The sequence below is a fragment of the Neoarius graeffei genome, chromosome 1 (genome assembly GCF_027579695.1).
Source record: "Neoarius graeffei isolate fNeoGra1 chromosome 1, fNeoGra1.pri, whole genome shotgun sequence".
Classification (NCBI taxonomy): Eukaryota; Metazoa; Chordata; class Actinopteri; order Siluriformes; family Ariidae; genus Neoarius; species Neoarius graeffei.
This window is the reverse complement of record NC_083569.1, coordinates 86,249,121-86,272,733: the sequence shown is the minus strand read 5'-3', so window position 1 is coordinate 86,272,733 and position 23,613 is coordinate 86,249,121. Positions and strand designations below refer to the sequence as shown.

Here is a 23,613-nt window from a genome sequence, read left to right as displayed (position 1 = left end):
TAAACTACTGAATATTAAAGATTTATTATGGACTTAAATTTGTTAGAAATGACCACTAAGTTGTCTCATCTCATCTCATTATCTCTAGCCGCTTTATCCTTCTACAGGGTCGCATGCAAGCTGGAGCCTATCCCAGCTGACTACAGGCGAAAGGCGGGGTACACCCTGGACAAGTCGCCAGGTCATCACAGGGCTGACACAGACACAGACAACCATTCACACTCACATTCACACCTACGGTCAATTTAGAGTCACCAGTTAACCTAACCTGCATGTCTTTGGACTGTGGGGGAAACCGGAGCACCCGGAGGAAACCCACGCGGACACGGGGAGAACATGCAAACTCCACACAGAAAGGCCCTCGCCGGCCCCGGGGCTCGAACCCAGGACCTTCTTGCTGTGAGGCGACAGCGCTAACCACTACACCACCGTGCCGCCACCACTAAGTTGTGTGTGGAATTTTTGTTTTGACATTGTGTTTTGTTGTCTCAGGAGCCTAAATATGATTTATGTCTAATCTTGGCTAAGGAGCTGACTATCATACCAGTGGTGTTGGGTTGCTCACTAAGAATTTAACAGGTTTAGTTTGTTAGTGACATACATGTCAACCTTTGGTCAATCAAACCTGTATAACCAACCTCCAAAATCCGTATTTCCCTTATAAAATCCATATAAGATGCAAATTAAAATAATTTACCTAAAATTTGAATGGTAATTAACAATCAAAATAATTAGTTTTTCTTTCGTTTCAGACATGTAAAAGCTTTTCACCTTTACCTGACATGTTTCGACGGTGTAACTTCCGTCTTCATCAGAGGGTCACCCGGATGTTGGTGTGTGACGTGCCTTTATAATCAGCTGATGTTACGGAGGTGTGACCTCCCTGTCAATATTGACAGGTCGGTCACACCTCCCGCTGTCCGTGTTGCCCCCTAAGGACAGCGCTCCAGGCGCGTTCTGTGGGATCGGTTATGATTGATGCACGTTCGTAGAGTGTTCTGACAACTGATAGTTTGTGTGACAGGAGCTGGCATGCGAAAGAATACAGGATCAGGGACACAAAGCAGAATTACACAGTAAAATAGCAGGAATACTGAAATCCGCAAAACTACCACCAAGCAACATATCAAAGCAAGAAGAAAGAGCAATAAGAAGTTTGGCCAAGAATATAAACATCATGATATTACCCGCAGACAAAGGCAGAACAATAGTCATAATGGATACAGCACAATATGAAAACCAAATGAACAGTATGTTGGCAGACACCACCACATATGAGATCCTCAAAAAAGACCCCACAGAGGACAAGAAGAAAAAACTAAAAGATTTACCGAAGCCTTTATTGGAAGCCAACAAAATTGAAAAACAGACATACAACAATTTAATACCCACAGCCAGCATAACCCCCCAGATCTATGGCACACCAAAAATACATAAACCAGAAGCACCGTTACGTCCGATTGTGGACAGCATCGGATCAGTCACTTACAACCTGTCTAAAGCGCTTGCGGAGATAATCAAACCACTACTGGGCCAAACAGAACAACATTGCAAAAATTCAAAACAACTAGCAGAAAAACTCAGTAAAATAAAAGTGGAAAAGGATTAAATATTAATATCACATGACGTCTCCCTATTCACAAAAACACCGGTGGAAGCTACACTGAGAATCGTACGACAGTGCCTCAAGACTCTCAAGAAACGCACACAGTTATCAGTAGAAGACATCAGTCAACTGCTCAATTTCATTGCCACATCCACATACTTCCAGTTCCGCGGAACAATATACAGGCAGAAGGAGGGGTTTGCGATGGGGGACCCACTCTCTGCCATAATGTGCGGCTTCTTCATGGAACACCTTGAAAGAGAGGCTATTACATCTGCCCCAGAAGAATGCAGGCCCACATTATGGAGGACGTATGTAGATGACATCCTGGAGAAAGTGAAAGTCGGACGCACCCAACAATTGACAGATCACCTCAACTCTATAGACGACACCGGCAACATAAAATTCACGCACGAAGAGGAAACAGAAAAATCAATAGCGTTTTTGGACATAAAAATTCATCATACAGACGACGGAGACATCAAAATAACAATCTACAGAAAACCGACACACACTGATCAATATCTGCTCTGGACGTCCGAACACCCCATCGCACACAAACTGTCAGTTGTCAGAACTCTCTACGAACGTGCATCAATCATAACCGACCCCACAGAACGCGCAACAGAAGAACAACACATACGGCAAGCTCTGATCACATGTCAATATCCACCATGGGCCATACACAAAGGCGCACAACAAGTGAAAACAAAAGAAAAGACACAGAAAAAAGGAAGAAAACAGACAACCCAAAAACAAGAAAGTAAAGCAGTAGTGACTCTACCGTATGTCAGAGGAGTCACAGAACAAATCCAAAGAGCCATGGAAAAAACACAACATACAAACACCCGTGAAACCACACACCAAACTACGACAGCTACTAGTTCATCCTAAGGACAAAATCAACCAACACAATAAATGTAATGTCATATATGAAATACCATGCCTGTCATGCAATAAAACCTACACTGGGGAGACAGGAAGGAGTTTTAGTACATGGAAAAAGGAACAGAACAGAGACAAACAAGAGCAATAAAAGAAAAAGCTATGCAAGAGAACCTGAAATCAGCAATTACGGACCACTGCAGAAGGGAAAATCATATAATGGATTGGGACAATGCTCAGATCATACAGCAAGAGAACAACAAATACCACCGTTGGATCAAGGAGTCAATAGAAATCAGAAAGCGTAGCCCAAGAACAATAAACAGGGATGAGGGGGCATACATGCTCTCCCACACCTGGAGCACCGTCCTGAGGGGGCAACACGGACAGTGGGAGGTGTGACCGACCTGTCAATATTGACAGGGAGGTCACACCTCCGTAACATCAGCTAATTATAAAGGCACGTCACACACCAACATCCGGGTGACCCTCTGATGAAGACGGAAGTTACACCGTCGAAACATGTCAGGTAAAGGTGAAAAGCTTTTACATGTCTGAAACAAAAGAAAACTAATTATTTTGATTTAAAGAAGAAGACATAATGAACGTAATGTATTTGATAATTAACAATGATATATCCCAGTTACAGCCCTGTGATGACCTGGCTACTTTTCCAGGGTGTACCCCGCCTTTCGCCCGTAGTCAGCTGGGATAGGCTCCAGCTTGCCTGCGACCCTGTAGAAGGATAAAGCGGCTAGAGATAATGAGATGAGATATCCCAGTTACTTTTTATTCAATATTAATAACAATAAACCTTCAGAATGAATACAAAGCTCCAATGTTTGACAAAAACACAAAGTGTTATCAGCGTAGTTACGAAGGAAATACTTCGTTGTTTGGAGACAGGTTTCACCGAGCGGCTATTATGCGCGAGACTTCATATTAGCCACAAAGTCAGAAAAATCTGTTCGTAATATTACGTTATAATGACCAAATACAATGAAAAGTATTTTTCCAGTCTCACCTGTGAAAGGTAATCCCATGTGATCTCGTTTGGACGGTAAACCTGTTGGTACAGTTAAACGCAGCACATGAATGAGGCATCTTTATTCTCAGCTACTGTCTGGACGCTATACCAGAGACGGTTGAAGAATCTCCACTTTGCCACATCCAATATGGCGGCGAGGATGACGTATGATTCTACGCAGAATGCGGCGTCTATGTTTATATGTCTATGACTTCACAGTTGGCGGGATTCTTGCAATGCGGTGTGCTGCTACCAGATAACGCGCGATTTCATAAGACTCTTTACTGGCTGCCTGTGGTGTACAGTACGTTTGTAAATGTTACGAATTCTTTTATCATCGTGGGAATTGATTAAAGCTCTAAATAAATATTGAAGTTTTTTTAAAGAATCCGTATAACTTTATTTATACACCTGTATACTATGTTTATTGAATCAAATCCGTATAAAATACGGACATTCCGTATAGGTTGACATGTACAGTATGTAGTGAAAGGACACACACTCTCTTTCAATTATTTAACAATTACTCACCGAAGGGGAGGTGAATAATAACAAGATGAAGTCGAGGTTATCATTTAAATAGTACTGGCTGGCTTTTTCGTGGTATATCAGATATATTCCATTCAGCTAGCATGATATTGAACGAGTTGAAGATGAGTAGCTGAATGGAATATATCTGACATACCATGAAAAAAGCCAGCCAATATTATTATTATTATTATTATTATTATACTACATACACATTTGATGGAACAATTATAGATTTTACAAAAAGTTAAGAACCGGTGGGGAACTTACCAATATTGAGTGCTGAGTCTGATCGAATGTAATTCAATATTCTTTCAATCCAATGTATTGTACAAAGTCAAAGTTCTACTGTAACAATAAAAATGGTGCAAGTCCAAAAAGCCTAAACAACAACCCAACTTATATATAAGCAATATACAGCTTGACGGTTCAAGTTCACAGTTACTTTTGGTCGTAGTTAATTGTTACATTGCAGTTGTTCAAAACAAAAGGGCTTTACTGAGTGAAGTCCACGAGTGAAGTCCTCTTGCAAAAGTCTCCATCACTTTTCCTCACCTCCAAGTAGGACTTTGACAATATTTCCGCTATTGCTCTCTCTCCCAGTTTTTTGATGTCCGTTGGTCTGTTTTTCTCTTGTAAATATGCATAGAAAATATATAATGAAGTTTTGGTTGCCTCTCAGGTGTTCTTTAGTTTCACGTTATTTATTTAGTGCTTAATCCGAGCACTGAATTAACCCCGTCTTTTTCACGGCTGACAAAGAAATGATTGTGCGCATGCGCAGCAGGAAAGTTTTGTAATTGGATCTTCACATGAGCTCTGATGTGTGACATCATGTTGTCTTGACAGCGTGCAATATTATAACAATATTGCGCACTCATTCTCCATTGGGTAGAGTGGCGTAATACATGGAGGATAAGCGATATGATAATATTGCATGCCATCAATAAACCCACTAGACGGGAATAGAATATATGTTTTTATTCTGTGGAAAAAGTGGCCCATATGTATAATAATCACGATATCCACTGAACCTGAGACAGATAATTGTTTTAGTATCAATACACAGGTGATTATTCTAAAAAATAAATCATATTAAAAATTATTTCTTTCAATCTTCAAAAGTGTTACGCAAATGTAATAAAGTCACAGCGCAGACTTGTGTCACTTATCTACGCCGACTCACATAAAATACTTTGTTTTGAATCGATAAATCACAACTCCACCTTACCTTTGAATAGTTTTAGATCAAATTCGGAGCATCTTTAGTGCTTTTAGGAACAGCATTTTCTTTCATTATTTGTAATTCTTCCCCACTTACAGTGATGAAGTGATTGGCCGCCATTTTGCCGAGTCACTCGAGGTGATTATCGAGAAATAGTCAGAATTTGTCGATAATCAGTGCATGTGATTTTCTATAATCACCTGCGTGTTTATACTAATTTATAGACCGGTTTTAATGTTAATAAATATAGGAGAGTTCGGCGTGACATCAAATGGTCACGTGACATTTCGGTTGGCAAGAAGCTATTTATAAATGGCCGATCGGAGTTATTGGGTCATTAATTAATTATGGTAGTGTCGTGTTATTGGCTGTATATACATATTTGATAAGAATGATCCCAAGAACTTTTACCGCATACCAAAGAAACCTGAAGCTCGCTGAAAGCTTTGGATCGCAGCAATTAAGCGTGACAAGTGGGAACCTACTGACAATGATCATGTTTGCTTTCGACACTTTATACCTGGTAAGACACATGATTTTTTATTATTTTGTTTTGCAGTTTAATATTATATTAGATAAAAATTTCCTCATCAGAAATAATTTGTTGTGCTATGATATTGCTTAGATATCAACCAAAAGCTGATTTGTATGCAGCACACATGAGTACCATTTACGCAAACGCACTCGCGGCAAATGTATGTACTTTTTGCAGTATAAATATTTGACATTAGAAGATTGGTCGAACTTTTCATGATATGTATTTGAAGATAAATAGCGTAGCCTGGATTTAAAACACTGCTTGTGCATTCTAAATGTAGAACTTGCTGAAGTTTAGTACTGTACTGTATATCTTTGGTGTGCGCGTGTGAAGCAACAACATTAACTTATGTTTCAAAGATTATATTGTGCCTATTTAATCTTTGTCTTTTTATTATTAGGCACAAAAAGCAAATATAAATGAGTATTTCAATAAAACAACTGAATAATTAACAATTGTATGCATCAAGAGACTTTCAGGCTTTCATTGATTCTTTTGTGTATATTGAAGGCGTGTCAATCACATACAGTAGATATCGCTGAAGGTCAGGCCAGGTGCTTGGATTTGGGTCCCATTTGTTCGTAACTGCGTAAGGATCAGGCAAAACTTTGGTGCCACTGTTGTACAGAAGCTTTGCTGCATATCTCTGCTTAGCATCAGTTGGCAACGAACTTGCATACTGCGATAAACCGCTAAGAAAACTAGGTGATGATGCAATTTTGTCGGCCGTTGTGAATGGTTCTTGCCAACCAATTTTATGCACATGCGCAATATTACGTCACGCTCTAGTTTGGCGAACTCTCCCATTGAAAACTGTGGGTGGTAAAAGAGAGCAACTGGACTTGCTTGAAGATTCTTGAAGACGTTTCACCTCTCAATCGAAAGGCTTCAGTTCTGTCTGACTGGTAGGGAGCATCAGGTATTTATCCTCTCATGGATGAAAAGCTCATCTAAGGTGTCATTGAGTCATCCTGTTGGTGTGGGTCACAGGGTTTTGCGGTTGTGAACGGCCTCGAGTCTCGTTATGGTGATCAATGGAATGCTGATTCTCTCTGTCCTCCTGTGAGTCACTGAAAACAGCTGGGTTTTGGTGTGCATTCAGTTGTCTGGGAAGTGTGCCAAGGACTGCATTGTAGGTGGCTGATAAATGATGTCTTAGACCCCCAGCTCTGTTCAGTGATGGCCGTTCCAGGGTGACAAAAATGGCTTCTTTAACTCCTCGCTCATACTAACGATCCTCTTTGGCTAAAATGCGTACGTTGCAATCCTGAAATGAGTGTCCTTTGTTGTTAAGATGAAGGTAGACAGCAGAGTCCTGGCCTGAGGAACTGGCTCTCCTGTGTTGAGCCAAGCGCCTGTATAGCGGTTGTTTTGTTTCCCCAATATACGAGTCCGTGCATTCCTCACTGCACTGAATGGCGTACACTACGCTGTCCTGTTTGTGTCTGGCTATTCTGTCCTTAGGGTGGACCAGTTTCTGCTTCAGGGTGTTACTGGGTCTGAAATGTACCGGAATGTTGTGTTTGTAGAAGATCCTCCTGAGTTTCTCAGATAGACCAGAAATGTAGGGAATGACAATGTTCTTGTGTTTGCTCCTGTTATCCTCCTTGTCCATTCTGTTCCTTTTTCTGCTCTTGAGGAAAGACCAGTTGCCTCCCATTGCCTTAATCACGCAGTTGCGCGCGCAGCATGGAGGCAAAAGAAGCTTCCGGTTTTGACATGTTTACTTGTGCACTTACCGGACATTGCATTGATTTTTCACGCAAGAGTAAATAAAATGAATCGTACCTTAAATAGTTTAAAGTACTTAAACAGGCTTTCACCTGAGGACACTGCGGCTTATTTAAAGACATTAAGTTGAGGTGAGCAGCTTCAGATCCGCACACAGCTGCTAATGCCAAGTGTTCTAGTGATATTAGCAAGTGGCCAAATATACACACAGCTCACTGACAAACCCAGCGCTTTTACTAAAGAAAGCTTCAGTCTTTGGACGCATATAATTATGTCCTTTATGGACATGTTCAGTCTGTGAAGTGTTCCAGCAGGAGTCAAGGGAATTTAGCATTTTAACAGCCAGGGTCCTGTAATATTCCTCTAATATCACCTACACAGGTTTAGGTCTGTATTAATGCTGTAATAACAGATGGGGTTCGGCGGAATTTCTCTCTCTTACTGAAAGCTGAGGCATCGCTACATTCACAACAACTTCACTGTTACTTATTAGATCTGTATTAAACTACACTGAAAACTTCACCGGATATAAAATACTGCAAACACGGGCATTTTTAATTTGTGTCTCGGTCCAGTTTTCCCGGTTTATTGCACGGAGCCAAAGTCGGTACCGGTTTTGCTGAAAAGGATGCGATCCTGCAGGGATTCGATAGATTACTCAGACTGCTCTAGTTTTACTTCTCGTCTGGTAAAATAAATGATAAACACCAACAGAACAATAACTTCAACAACCCGGATGTAAACAACACTGAATTTGTTTTTTTCACGCGCCTCTTTTAGTGTGCATACGGCACATGAAACCCATCTATATTGTTCCCTGAGATGCTTTTGGAAAGTTGAGGAGGTTTTTTTTTTTAATTGGGGGAGGAGAAGAGCCGTGGTTCTTTTTTTCTTCATGCTCCCTAGATAAGTGCACTCCGAAGATCAGGTTTGTATGCCCTATGTAGTGCACTTTGTGCTCAGCACATAGCGGTTTGGAATTCAGCCACTGACTCGCAGCCTTGACCCGAGAACTGCACAGATTTGATTGGCTGAATCGCATCACGTGAGATGATTTATCAACATACGTAATTGGTTTATGAATTTCTTGGGCAACTAAACCAGTGCTGTAAAGGCGAGAAAAGCTGCACCAGTTAAAATAAAAACTCTCCGTCAAAATGTAATAATTCTCAATAGCTAATTGATCGGTTATCGATCCGCGGTCCGCCTGTGAGTGACCTTGGCCCGAAAACTATTCACTCATTTTACTCTCATGTTATTTAGGAGTGTTGATAAGAAAGTTCATCTTACAGTGTCGTGGAGAGTCTCAAAACTTAAGATTTATCCATCCCTCGGTGGGGAAATTGACATGTTCCAGACAGTAACAAAAAGAGTGCAGTCTTCTTCTTTTGGCTGCTCCCGATTAGGGGTCGCCACAGCGGATCTTTCGTCTCCATTGCTCCCTGTCTTCCGCATCTTTCTCTACACCTGCCACTTTCATGTCCTCTCTCACCACATCCATGTATCTCCTCTTTGGCCTTCCTAGTTTTCATTTGCCTGGCAGCTCCATCCTCAACATTCTCCTTCCAACATGCTCTGCATCTCTTCTCAGGATGTGCCCATACCATCTCAGTCTCATCTCTCTTAGCTTAATTCCCAAGCTCGCCACATGTGCTGTCCCTCTGATGTTCTCGTTCCTTATCCTGGCCAACCTTGTCACTCCCATCGCAAACCTTAACATCCTCAACTCCGCCACTTCCAACTTTGCCTCCTGTCTCTTCATTAAGGGTACAGTCTCCAATCCATACATCACAGCTGGTCTCATTACCGTCTCATACATCTTACCTTTTACTTTTGCTGGGACTTTCCTATCACAAATGACTCCCGAAATCCTTCTCCAACTGCTCCACCCTGCCTGCACTCTCTTTCTCACCTCACTATCACAGCCCCCATTTTCCTGCACAGTTGACCCCAGGTACTTGAATTCACCAACTTTCTTTATGTCTACTCCTTGCATCTTCACTACACTCTCATCCCCATTCTCATTGATGCACATGCATTCTGTTTTGCTACTGCTCACCTTCATTCCTCTTCGTTCCAATGCATCCCTCCATCTCTCCAAACCCAGCTCAACCTCCTTTCTACTTTCACCACATATCACAATATCATCTGCAAACATCATATTCCATGGTGACTCTTGCCTAACTTCATCTGTCAAGCTATCCATCACTATGGCAAACAAAAAAGGGCTCAAAGCAGATCCTTGATGGAGTCCCACCTTCACCTTGAACCATTCAGTTGTTCCAACTGCACACCTCACTGCTCTATCACTGTTCTCATACAACCCCGATTCCAAAAAAGTTGGGACAAAGTACAAATTGTAAATAAAAACGGAATGTAATGATGTGGAAGTTTCAAAATTCCATATTTTATTCAGAATAGAACATAGATGACATATCAAATGTTTAAACTGAGAAAATGTATCATTTAAAGAGAAAAATTAGGTGATTTTAAATTTCATGACAACACATCTCAGGGGGCGGCACGGTGGTGTAGTGGTTAGCGCTGTCGCCTCACAGCAAGAAGGTCTGGGTTCGAGCCCCGTGGCCGGCGAGGGCCTTTCTGTGCGGAGTTTGCATGTTCTCCCCGTGTCCGCGTGGGTTTCCTCCGGGTGCTCCGGTTTCCCCCACAGTCCAAAGACATGCAGGTTAGGTTAACTGGTGACTCTAAATTGACCGTAGGTGTGAATGTGAGTGTGAATGGTTGTCTGTGTCTCTGTGTCAGCCCTGTGATGACCTGGCGACTTGTCCAGGGTGTACCCCGCCTTTCGCCCGTAGTCAGCTGGGATAGGCTCCAGCTTGCCTGCGACCCTGTAGAACAGGATAAAGCGGCTAGAGATAATGAGATGAGATGAGAACACATCTCAAAAAAGTTGGGACAAGGCCATGTTTCCCACTGTGAGACATCCCCTTTTCTCTTTACAACAGTCTGTAAACGTCTGGGGACTGAGGAGACAAGTTGCTCAAGTTTAGGGATAGGAATGTTAACCCATTCTTGTCTAATGTAGGATTCTAGTTGCTCAACTGTCTTAGGTCTTTTTTGTCGTATCTTCCGTTTTATGATGCGCCAAATGTTTTCTATGGGTGAAAGATCTGGACTGCAGGCTGGCCAGTTCAGTACCCGGACCCTTCTTCTATGCAGCCATGATGCTGTAATTGATGCAGTATGTGGTTTGGCATTGTCATGTTGGAAAATGCAAGGTCTTCCCTGTAAGAGACGTCATCTGGATGTGAGCACATGTTGCTCCAGAACCTGGATATACCTTTCAGCATTGATGGTGTCTTTCCAGATGTGTAAGCTGCCCATGCCACACGCACTAATGCAAGCCCATACCATCAGAGATGCAGGCTTCTGAACTGAGCGCTGATAACAACTTGGGTCGTCCTTCTCCTCTTTAGTCCGAATGACACGGCGTCACTGATTTCCATAAAGAACTTCAAATTTTGATTCGTCTGACCACAGAACAGTTTTCCACTTTGCCACAGTCCATTTTAAATGAGCCTTGGCCCAGAGAAGATGTCTGCGCTTCTGGATCATGTTTGGATACGGCTTCTTCTTTAAACTATAGAGTTTTAGCTGGCAACGGCGGATGGCATGGTGAATTGTGTTCACAGATAATGTTCTCTGGAAATATTACTGAACCCATTTTGTGATTTCCAATACAGAAGCATGCCTGTAGTATGTGATGCTAGGGCGTAATTTTGGGTAGGGACGCTAGGGACGTGTCCCTACCAATATTCAGCCGCTACTGTGTAATCACGATCAATAAAACCGATGTCCTAACCTGAGCAATGATTATATGGCACACAAAGGGTTAAATGTATGACACTGCTAATAATCCACCCTCTAACGTAGATATACATTCTCTGATTAGCTACCTGTTTCTTGCTAACTTACATGGTTGGCTATCCCAGCTGTCACTCCATCTACTGTAAAAGCAGCACACTTCCCACAGCAGCCGTGACTACCCGCCCATCAACCCCCCGTATCTCACATGTACACACCTGACCTACCCCACGCACCCCCCACTCTCCGTCAGCCTACAAATTGAGCTGGACTTTGATGTCCATGCATGCTTGCCCTACGACTCGCATGCTGACTTGAGTATCATGGATGACGGCCCCCCTCCCAAGAAACGAGACATTCGTTCATTCTTCTTCAAAGTCAAGAATGTAAGTGCAGGGTTTCCGTCGAGCTTTAAAAACTCAACAAAATCCTTTTGATGTATGGAAACCCTTCATAAAAGTATTGCTGCGGCTCCTTAGGCAGGTTTAGCAACGTGACAGGACGCATCAGAGCTAGGCTACTGCATAGCTGCAGAGAAAAGGAATGCTGGAGCAATGTAACTTGGTGTTAGATAATATCCTCGATGAATGAATGTTAAATTTATAGACCTAATGGTTTTACAGAATGTCAGTAGTCAGATGTAGGCTACTGCATGGCCATGCAGACGTGCGACTTGCATTTCAGAATCAACAGCGTGACAGCCGCTAAGTCTGCTGCGTTCACAGTTTTACAGAGACCTCTTTCTACTACTACTAGGCTAGATACAACAAATCCATGGTCCTTTACTGCCACCTACAGACGAATATTGGTAACTGCAGCATGAACATAAAAAGTCACAAGCACATCTGCAGTGAAAATCATAACACACGTTACGAACACAGAAACAGGCAACAAAAAGACAGAATATGGAAAATGGAGGGGCAACAAAAAGACAAAAAAAATGGGGGTATACTACAAATGCAATACTAATGTAATCATAATCATGCTATAATAGGCAATCACTAAATTATATATCCAAATATCATTTTAACTAAATTTGAGCTTAATTACAGAATAGAAAATGCCACCAGTAGCACCTATTTATGAGTGTCAGTGAATTTTGAGACACCCCCCCCCATGTCAAACAAGACAGATATTGAATTTAAAAAAAAACAATATTTAATGCTAAAAATGCTTAAAGTTTTTAAGTCTTATTTTCATGTATTTCTGTGGAACAGACAGAACGACTGCTTAAACACAAATTAGGAATTGTGTGATGTAAAAGTAATAAATCATCAGATTCTAGAAGATCATGTGATATTATGCATCCATGTTTTTGTGGGGAATAAATTATAGTCTATGTAATAATTTAGTCCTTTTTGGCTAGCCCTTTTTGCTGAGGCTACAACCTTACCATGAAACTCTACAGTCATTCTATCCCTAATCTGTTCATATGTCATGCATCAACATTTTTGTAAGGTGACAGACAGCAGAGAGGCTGGAGGAGATTAAAGACAGTGCAGAGAAGGTAGAGGAAGAGAGGCAGGAAGAGAAAGAGGAGCAGAGGCTGAAGGGGAGGATGGAGGAGGTAGAGGAGGGGAATCCACAGCTGGAGGAGATGGAGAAGCGGAAAGAGAGGTTGGAAATTCACAGGTGAGGTTAATGATGGATATGTCAGTCATGAGATTCAGCCCCACTGTGGCAAATGTTTGTTAGTGTGATGTTGATCTGAATAACAATGCTTCACCCATGTGGCTTTAAAATCAGAGCTTCATGTTTGAGTATCAGTAACCAACACATTTACATTTATGTGTACTTACATGTTGTAGTTATGTGTTTCAATGTTCTTGATTGGCAGTATGTTGCACTTTTGCACCCCTTAACATCCTGCATGAGTAAAGCTGAGAACTCTGAAGTTGCCTCCTTGACTTTCATTACATGACATTACATTTAGCTGATGCTTTTATCCAAAGCGACTTAATGTTACTATTTTGGTACTGGGTATTGGTTACAGTCCCTGGAGCAACGTTGGGTTAGGTGCCTTGCTCAAGGGCACTTCAGCCATGGATGGAGATGTAGGGAGAGGTAAGGGTGGGATTTGAACCTGCAACCCTAGGATCCAAAGACCAACTCCCTAACTATTAGGCCACGGCTGCCCTCGTTAACCTATAAGATCTGCATGACATGAAATTATGATTGCTAATGGAAAAAAAAAAACATCTTCCGGAAGCTCTGCCTTGGATCGCTTTTGTGTCTCCACCAATGTCAAAATCAAAGTTACTCCCTTGATGTGATGCAGTGCCGTCTAAGGGCCTGAAGATCACGGGCACCCAGTATGGTTTTCCGGCCTTGACCCTTACGCACAGAGATTCTTCCAGATTCTCTGAATCTTTTGATGATATTATGCACTGTAGATGATGATATGTTCAAGCTCTTTGCAATTTTACACTGTCGAACTCCTTTCTGATATTGCTCTACTATTTGTCGGCGCAGAATTAGGGGGATTGGTGATCCTCTTCCCATCTTTACTTCTGAGAGCCACTGCCACTCCAAGATGCTCTTTTTATACCCAGTCATGTTAATGACCTATTGCCAATTGACCTAATGAGTTGCAATTTGGTCCTCCAGCTGTTCCTTTTTTGTACCTTTAACTTTTCCAGGCTCTTATTGCCCCTGACCCAACTTTTTTGAGATGTGTTGCTGTCATGAAATTTCAAATGAGCCAATATTTGGCATGAAATTTCAAAATGTCTCACTTTCGACATTTGATATGTTGTCTGTTTTATTGTGAATACAATATCAGTTTTTGAGATTTGTAAATTATTGCATTCTGTTTTTATTTACAATTTGTACTTTGTCCCAACTTTTTTGGAATCGGGGTTGTACATGTTTTGCACCACTCTAATATACTTCTCATTCATGCCACTCTTTCTCATACAATACCATAACTCATCTCTCGGCACTCTATCATATGCCTTCTCCAGGGCTACAAACACACAATGTAGCTTTCTCTGGCCTTCTCTGTACTTCTCCATTAACATTCTTAAAGCAAAAATTACATCCGACGTGCTCTTCCTTGGCATAAACCCGTACTGCTGTTCACAGATTGCTACCTCTCTTCTCAATCTCTCCTCCAATACCCTTTCCCATAGCTTCATGGTGTGGCTCATTGATTTTATTCCTTTGTATTTACTGCAGCTCTGTACATCTCCCTTATTTTTGTATATTGGGACTAGCACACTCTTTCTCCATTCATTTGGCATTTTCTCATTCTCTAGGATCTTATTAAAGGGCAATTCCATGTAAATGTCAACCTCACCATGCAAAAATAAAGCAACATGTAATACATCAAAACCACTCCCAGAGATATCACCTAGGCCTGTATTTTACAGATGTGAATAAGTTGAACCAATTTGTCACAAGAATTGTTCCCTTCACCTTCACTACTTTAGCTAATGACACGAATAACTTTGATCATGTACAATTCTATATTATTGCCACAAGCCACAGAAATGTATGCTAAAATCCACAAAACAGCAAAACAATAGCCATCCTAAATATCTTTTAAGAACTTTGATAGTTTTAGCTGATATTTAGAGAGTTTTTCAAAGGGTTATGGTGGTTAAATTGCTGATTTTCTAAACATATGCCATGTCTATTTCAGACGCGTCACATCCATAACAGAATTTCATCACATCCATAACGCTGACTTTTCCTTCAGAAACTCTGCATAAAATACAAAATATTTTAAACAAAGATTTTTTTAATATTCACCTTGGACCCCTTTATCAAATGGATATCTCCATTTCAACATTAGGTTTACAGTTTCACAGAGTTTGATAAAAATGTACAGTCACCCAAGAAAAGTGATACTTTTTCTGTCACATCCATAACGCATCTTTGATTGGCATTTTCTGGCATGCCCTAGATGTACTATGGGAATTGTTCTTGTTCTATCACTTCTCCAGTATGGTACAGCCTTAAAATATGCAACACCTGTTTAAATACTGGGAGACAATAAAACATGCACTGGGTCATTTGTTGCCATTTTGAGTTCAAGTGTCACATCCATAACGCTGGAATTGCTCTAAACAATCTCGTTAGGAACTCCACAGCCGTCTCACCCAAACATCTCCAAGTCTCAATCGGGAGACCATCTGGTCCAACTGCTTTCCCAGTCTTCATTCTTTTCATGGCTGCCCTCACCTCATCCTTACTAACCAACTCTGCTTCCTGATTTGCTGTCTCCAATGAATCTGACCTTTCCTCTCTTGGATTCTCCTCATTTAATAAATCCTCAAAGTACTCTTTCCACCTTCTTAATACACTCTCTTTGTTTGTCAGCACATTTCCATTTGCATCTTTCATCACTCTTACCTGCTGTACATCCCTCGCTTCCCTGTTTCTCTGCCAAGCTAGTCTGTACAGGTCTTTCTCTCCTTCTTTGGTCTCCAGTCTTTCATACAACTCCTGGTATGCATCTGCTTTCGCCTTCACTACTGTTCTTTTTGCCTTCTGTCTTGTCTCTCTGTATAACCGCCTGCTTTCCTCATCTCTCTGATCATCCCAATTCTTCTTTGCTAGCCTCTTCTCTTTTATAATTTCCTGCACTTCTTTGTTCCAGCACCATGTCTCCTTGTCTTCCTTCCTCCTTCCCGATGACCACCCTAGCACCTTCCTTGCTGCCTCTCTTACTAGTACAGCAGTAGTATTCCAATCTTCTGGCAGATTCCATGACCACTCAATGCTTGTCTCGTTTCTTCCCTAAACTCCTTCTGATGTTCAACCCCTTAGTTTTCACCACTCAATCTTTAGCTCCACTATTTCACGCTTCCTCTTTTTCACTTTCAAGCTCATCCTGCACAGGACCACTTAACGTTGTCTAGCTACACTCTCCCCTGCCATCACTTTACAGTCTCTAATCTCCTTCAGGTTACCCCTTCTGCAGAGTATGTAGTCCACCTGTGTAGATCTTCCTCCACTCTTAAACGTCACCCTGTGCTGCTCTTTCTTCTCAAAGTATGTATTGACTATTGCCAAATTCATCCTCTTTGAAAAATCAACCACCATTTGCCCTTCTAAATTTCTTTCTCTTACACCATATCTGCCCATCATGTCCTCATCTCCTCGGTTTCCATCGCCAACATGTCTGTTGAAATCTGCTCCTATCGACACGTGCTCCTCCCTCGGTATACTTTCTACAACTTCATCCATCTTTTCCCAGAAAGACTCTTTCTCTTCATTCTCACATCTAACCTGTGGGGCGTACGCACACACAACATTGACTAACACTCCTTGAATCTCCAACTTCATGCCTATCACTCTATCTGACACCCTCTTCACATCAATCACACTGTTGACCAACTCCCCCCTCAAAACAATACCAACACCATTTCTCTTTCCATCAACTCCAGAATAAAACAACTTGCATCCACCTCCAATGTTCTTGGCCTTGCTTCCTTTCCACCTCATCTCCTGCACACACAAAACGTCCAACTTCCTTCTTTCCATCATACCTACTAACTCTCTCGCTCTGCCAGTCAGTGTTCCCACATGCAGTGTTCCTACCCTCAATTCTAAGCTCCTTCCCTTCCATCTTTCATGCTCTTTCCTAACACGCCTCCCCCCTCTCTTTCTCCTTCTCTGTTTTGGGGCAACAGTAGCACACTTTCCACCGGCACCCTGTTGACCAACAGTACCAGAGGTGGCTGTTGTTAACCCGGGCCCCGACCGATCCAGTATGGCATTTCTGTTTTCAATCTGCATGTTAGATTTGGCACAGTTTTATGCCGGATGCCCTTCCTGACGCAACCCTCTCCAATTTATCCTGGCTTGGTACCAGCACCAAGCGTACGCTTATGCATCCCCAGTGGCTGGATTATGTTCTAAGGGGGAACAGTAGAAACATATACAAGGGTGGCTGTAGCAACTGCTTTAAGGGGTAAAGAGTTAAAGCAGAAATCTCCAACACACAGCTTGACCATGTGCACATGTGCTAATGTGGAGATGTGCAGCCAAAACAAACCAAGCCACAATACAGACAGACAGGCAAGAAAGCACTGCAGGACAGACAGACATGATGCAAAAGATGTGGAGCTACAAAAGGGCACAGCTGGCAACAATGCCCAGCAAGAGAAGCAGTGTGTAATCACTGCAGAAAAAAGGGACATTACCCGAGAGTGTGCAGAACAAAAAAAAAAAACTGTATGAAGTGAGTGTTGCTACTGAGACTGAGGATGATGATGATGAAGTCACATTCCTGGGCTTACTGTCAGCTGAGGCAAAGACCAGTCCATGTATGACAGACAGAAAGGTGGACAACCACAATGCAGTGTTTAAAATCTACCCTGGAGCGGATGTCACAGCAGTTCCAGAAACACTGTTCATCCAGGGCCAATTCAGCAGGCTAGTGAAGCCTACAAAAATTCTGCAGGGGCCAGGAGGCATGCATCTCAAGGTAAAAGACATGTTCACAGCCGCTCTCAGGAAGAACAGTAAGAGCACCACAGAGGACATCTACAGTGGTGCTTGAAAGTTTGTGAACCCTTTCAAATTTTCTATATTTCTGCATAAATATGACCTAAAACATCATCAGATTTTTACACAAGTCCTAAAAGTAGATAAAGAGAACCCAGTTAAACAAATGAGACAAAAATATTATACTTGGTCATTTATTTATTGAGGAAAATGATCCAATATTACATATCTGCGAGTGGCAAAAGTATGTGAACCTTTGCTTTCAGTATCTGGTGTGACCCCCTTGTGCAGCAATAACTGCAACTAAACATTTGCGGTAACTGTTGATCAGTCCTGCACACCGGCTTGGAGGAATTTTAGCCTGTTCCTCCGTACAGAACAGCTTCAACTCTGGGATGTTGGTGGGTTTCCTCACATGAACTGCTCGCTTCAGGTCCTTCCAAAACATTTCCATTGGATTAAGGTCAGGACTTTGACTTGGCCATTCCAAAACATTAACTTTATTCTTCTTTAACCATTCTTTGGTAGAACAACTTGTGTGCTTAGGGTCGTTGTCTTGCTGCATGACCCACCTTCTCTTGAGATTCAGTTCATGGACAGATGTCCTGACATTTTCCTTTAGAATTCGCTGGTATAATTCAGAATTCATTGTTCCATCAATGATGGCAAGCCGTCCTGGCCCAGATGCAGCAAAACAGGCCCAAACCATGATACTACCACCACCATGTTTCACAGATGGGATAAGGTTCTTATGCTGGAATGCAATGTTTTCCTTTCTCCAAACTTAACGCTTCTCATTTAAACCAAAAAGTTCTATTTTGGTCTCATCCATCCACAAAATATTTTTCCAGTAGCTTTCTGGCTTGTCCATGTGATCTTTAGCAAACTGCAGATGAGCAGCAATGTTCTTTTTGAGAGCAGTGGCTTTCTCCTTGCAACCCTGCCATGTACACCATTTGCTGTTCAGTGTTCTCCTGATGGTGGACTCATGAACACTGGCTAATGTTAATGTGAGAGAGGCCTTCAGTTGCTTAGAAGTTCCCCTGGGGTCCTTTGTGACCTCGCCGACTATTACACGCCTTGCTCTTGGAGTGATCTTTGTTGGTTGACCACTCCTGGGGAGGGTAACAATGGTCTTGAATTTCCTCCATTTGTACACAATCTGTCTGACTGTGGATTGGTGGAGTCCAAACTCTTTAGAGATGGTTTTGTAACCTTTTCCAGCCTGATGAGCATCAGCAACGCTTTTTCTGAGGTCCTCAGAAATCTCCTTTGTTTGTGCCAGGATGCACTTCCACAAACATGTGTTGTGAAGATCAGACTTTGATAGATCCCTGTTCTTTAGATAAAACAGGGTGCCCACTCACACCTGATTGTCATCCCATTGATTGAAAACACCTGACTCTAATTTCACCTCCAAATTAACTGCTAATCCGAGAGGTTCACATACTTTTGCCACTGACAGATATGTAATATTGGATCATTTTCCTCAATAAATAAATGACCAAGTATAATATTTTTGTCTCATTTGTTTAACTGGGTTCTCTTTATCTACTTTTAGGACTTATGTGAAAATCTGATGATGTTTTAGGTCATATTTATGCAGAAATATAGAAAATTCTAAAGGGTTCACAAATTTTCAAGCACCACTGTATGTTGTGAAAGGGCTGAGCGTGCCACTGCTAGGCCGAATAGCTGCCACAGCATTGCAGCTGGTCGCTAGAGTGGAGAACATCAGCCTGAGCTCTGAAGAGACTGCAAAAAAGGAGTTTCCAAAGCTTTTTAGTCTGTCTGGCTTTTTAATCACACTAAAAGGCAAGTGAGTTCTCAAAGAGCAGGATAAAGTTCCTGGGGCAGGTCATTAAGGCATCAGGGGTCAGCGCAGACTCTGATGAGGTGACCACTGTCAGAGCCATGAAGGAGTCAAACAACATCAGCAAGGCGAGATGCTTTCTGGGGATGACAAACCATCTTGGGAAGTTCCTGTTTCACTTGGTGGAGAAAACACGTCCCCTCAGAGACCTACTGAGAAAGTCCAACATGTGGGCCTGGGGGCCACAGCAGCAGCAGGCTTTTGAACACATCAAAGCAGAACTGACGTCACCTACAGGGCTGACACTGTATGACCCGAATGCTGAAACACTCGTCTCTGCCGATTCATCCTCATTTGGGTTGGGCACCGTACTTCTCCAGCAGTAGGCAGACACAGGATGGAAACCAGTGGCATATGCTTCGAGAGCCCTCAGCAGCACCGAACAGCAATACGCCCAGCTCGAGAAGGAGGTACTCACCTCAACATGGGCCTGTGAGAGGTTTGGTGAGTTCCTTATAGGGAAAAGCTTCCATATTGAGACTGACCACAAACCTCTAGTTCCCCTGCTGGACTCCAAGAGCTTAGATGAACTCCCATCACGCATACAGCATCTGCGCATGAGACTAATGAGGTTCTCCTATACCATCTCACATGTGGCTGGCAAAAACATCGCAACTGCAGATGTGCTATCCAGAGCTCCTGTCAGCAACATGGCAGACGGTCTGCAAGAGGAAGAACTCAACCTGTATGTTGATTCTGTCATTGCAAGCCTGCCAGCGACAGAAGAGAGACTCAGAGAAATACAGACACATCAGGACAACGACACCATTCTCCAGCAGCTAAAGAAGTTCTGTGTGGAGGGATGGCCAGATAAGTTCTCTATTGAATGAGTGTTCCAGCTCTATCTGCCATTCTCAGGTGAGCTCACAGGCCATAACGGTCTGCTACTCTATGACAGCAGAATAGTAATCCCAGCATGATGTGCTGTCCAAGCTGCACGAGGGTCACCTGGGAATAACCAAATGCAGGGAGAGAACTAAGCACTTGGTGTGGTGACTGGGCCTCAGCAGAGAGCTGACAAAAATGATCAAGAATTGTGACATGTGCCTGCGAGAGAACAAATCTCAGAGAAACGATGCTACCTACAGAGTTCCCATCAAGGCTGTGGTCCACTGTAGGAGCAGATCTGTTTCAGACAGGAAACAAGCATCATTGTAGACTATTTCTCAAGATACTTTGAAGTGGCCAGACTAACATCCATGACGTCAGAAGCAGTGATCAAGTGCTTCAAGTCTATCTTTGCACATCACGGGATACCAGAAGTGTGCTCGGACAACGGGCCACAGTTTGCTTCTGAGCCCTTCAGAAAGTTTGCTCAGGATTGGAGCTTCAGACATATGACATCCAGTCCCCATTTCCCATAGAGCAATGGGGAGGCTGAGCACGCGTTTAAGGACAATTAAAAGTCTTCTCAAGAAATCCAGCGATCCTTACCTCGGCCTTATGGCCTACCGTGCTGCACCTCTGGCGAATGGATATAGTCCCACAGAACTCCTCATGGGGAGGAGAATAAGAACAACTATTCCTGTCATTCCATCCTAGCTCAACCCAAGATGTGCAGACATGGAAAACTGAAAACAACAGAACAGAGATACAGACAAAAACAGCAACAAAACTGAGATTGCAGACAGCGAGCACATGACATGCCGCACCTGCGACCTGGAGATCAGGTGTGGGTCAAAGATATGCTCGAAATAGGCACAGTTTTGTCTACAGCAGGCACGCCAAGGTCCTACTTCATTGAGACACCTAGAGGCACCTTGTGTAAAAACAGATACCACCTCTCGCCAACCCCTGGAGGGCCTGAAACACCGACTAACTTACCTGAGACAACACCTGAAAATACTGCTCCTGATGCAGTGACTACTCATGTCACACCTGAGGTCCAGCAAAATGGCAGTCAGCAGACTCCAGTGTGTGAGCAATGCTTTCCTACCAGAATCAGGGCGTCTCCAGCGTACCTGAAAGACTTTGTTTGTTCATAGATTTAGAATCTGAGTTAGCGATGGGACAGAATAATTCCCACACTCAAGTGGAGGGTTTGGGTCATCCACCCCATCCCTCGTAGATAGGAGGAGAAGAACAGTTGATTGCTGAAAAGACTCCTTTTAAAGACTATTTCATTATTTTGTTGTTATAATAAGAACCTCCTATAAAGAAACGCTAGATGTGTTTACTGAAGTATACACTGAAACATGTTTCATTGCTTACCAAGCACTTATGCTGAAAGGAGTTAAAATGTTTACATCAGCACAGGCTGAAAAGTGTTTTGTTGTTGACTTAGCAATAGTGTTTCACAGCTAAACATTATGGTAAAAGGCAGGGTAAGCCATAAGTGTTCTTATTAATATTGATCTGGTTAATACTTGAGTTAAAACACTGTCATATATGTTACATCTGTAAAGTGAATATTTCTCCATTTACAGTTTTCATACTGTTTACTAAGGCCTACTCATGCATCTTCCCAGGGAAGATCCTGTATTTAGAAAGGGGAATGTAGTATTCGGTAAAATACCTGGGTAGGAACCTTGTGGACTTGTATTGTGTTGCACGGGGGAGCATAATAACGTAATGGAGTAAACCGACAAGAAGTGTCTGTCAAACGTCTTGCGTCAAGCCTCCAGATATTACTCCAGTGTGAATATAAATAACAGAACAGTGTTTGCTCTCACTTTCACAGCTTTCCATGGAAAAGGGACCTGAATCACCAAAGTCATCACTGCAGTAAAACCTGATGTGGATGAAGGGCTCTGAATTGAGGAGTTTCACATGAAATGTCTTTGGAAAACGTCTGAAAAAGCTTCTTTCCTCTGACAGTTTTTATCACTCATGTTTTTGTTTTCCATGCAGCCCTACTGTGAAGCAGTCGGTCTCCTCAGTTCCTAAATGTTTACAGAGTGTTATTAAAAGTAGAAGTGATGCTGCACAGTGGTAAACATGCCCCTGTCCCAACTCTTTTGAAACATGTTGCTGACATCAAATTCAAAAGGAGCATATAGTTTTCAAAAAACAATAAAATTTCTCAGTTTCAATATTTGATATGTTGTCTTTGTACCATTTTCAATGAAGTATCAGGTTTCCATGATTTGCAAATTATTGCATTCTGTTTTTATTTACAGTTTACACAGTGTCCCAACTTTTTTGGAATTGGGGTTGGAGAAAGAAGTTGAAGTATGACATGGACTGCACAAAGGGAACTAATTGCACCACACAGTAGTTCAAAGTAACAGCCTGTGAAACAGGTTCTGCAGTAATCGTACTTGTTGTGAAAGCTGCTGTCATTGTTTCTTTGGCATCTCTCCATGTCACTCTGAACAGCAGCATTCTTTGTGACTCGTTCTGGGAACTGAGTGTTCAGTGGCTGGGGTGTGATCTGATCATATTTCTGATACACCATTTCCAGCTCTGCTTGTTCTGGACTAAAAAGTTGTCTTTGTGCAATCCACATAGTCTAAACACATAATTTTTAACCTCTAGTATTTAATTTGTCCAATGAAATCTGTACAAGAACAGAAAGATTATTACAAGAGTTGGCAACAGGTTCAAATCAAACCATAAGTGATATGTTTACACAGATTTACTACTGAACACACATCTGTTTATTGGATAACAAGTTGATTCTTACTATAAATAGGTGGTACAGACACTTCTCGAACCACTTCCTCTCCAGGTTTAGATATGGGAAACATCACTCTGAAGTACTTTGTCCCCTGTTTAGATAACTTACAATCCTGGTGCACATTTTCAATAAAACGGAGACTTACAAGCACGTGTCTAAAAAGTTGATTATTAAAAGATAATAGAAATGTAATTCTGAGATTTTCATGATCTAAAAGTATAGGTATTGTATGTCGAGATACCAATCTCAGTTCTTAATTCAGTAAACTATACATACTGGACCTGCAAAATGTCCCTTACC

The 23,613-nt window shown here is 42.1% G+C and overlaps 1 long non-coding RNA gene across 1 annotated transcript; it reads left to right on the top strand.

Moving 5' to 3' along the window:
• The first annotated feature begins 12,754 nt into the window (after nt 1-12,754).
• Nucleotides 12,755-22,728, top strand: LOC132889236 (uncharacterized). Its single transcript, XR_009655028.1, has 2 exons — nt 12,755-12,997; nt 22,375-22,728. It is a non-coding gene; the product is annotated as an uncharacterized LOC132889236 (long non-coding RNA).
• Nucleotides 22,729-23,613: the final 885 nt, after the last annotated feature.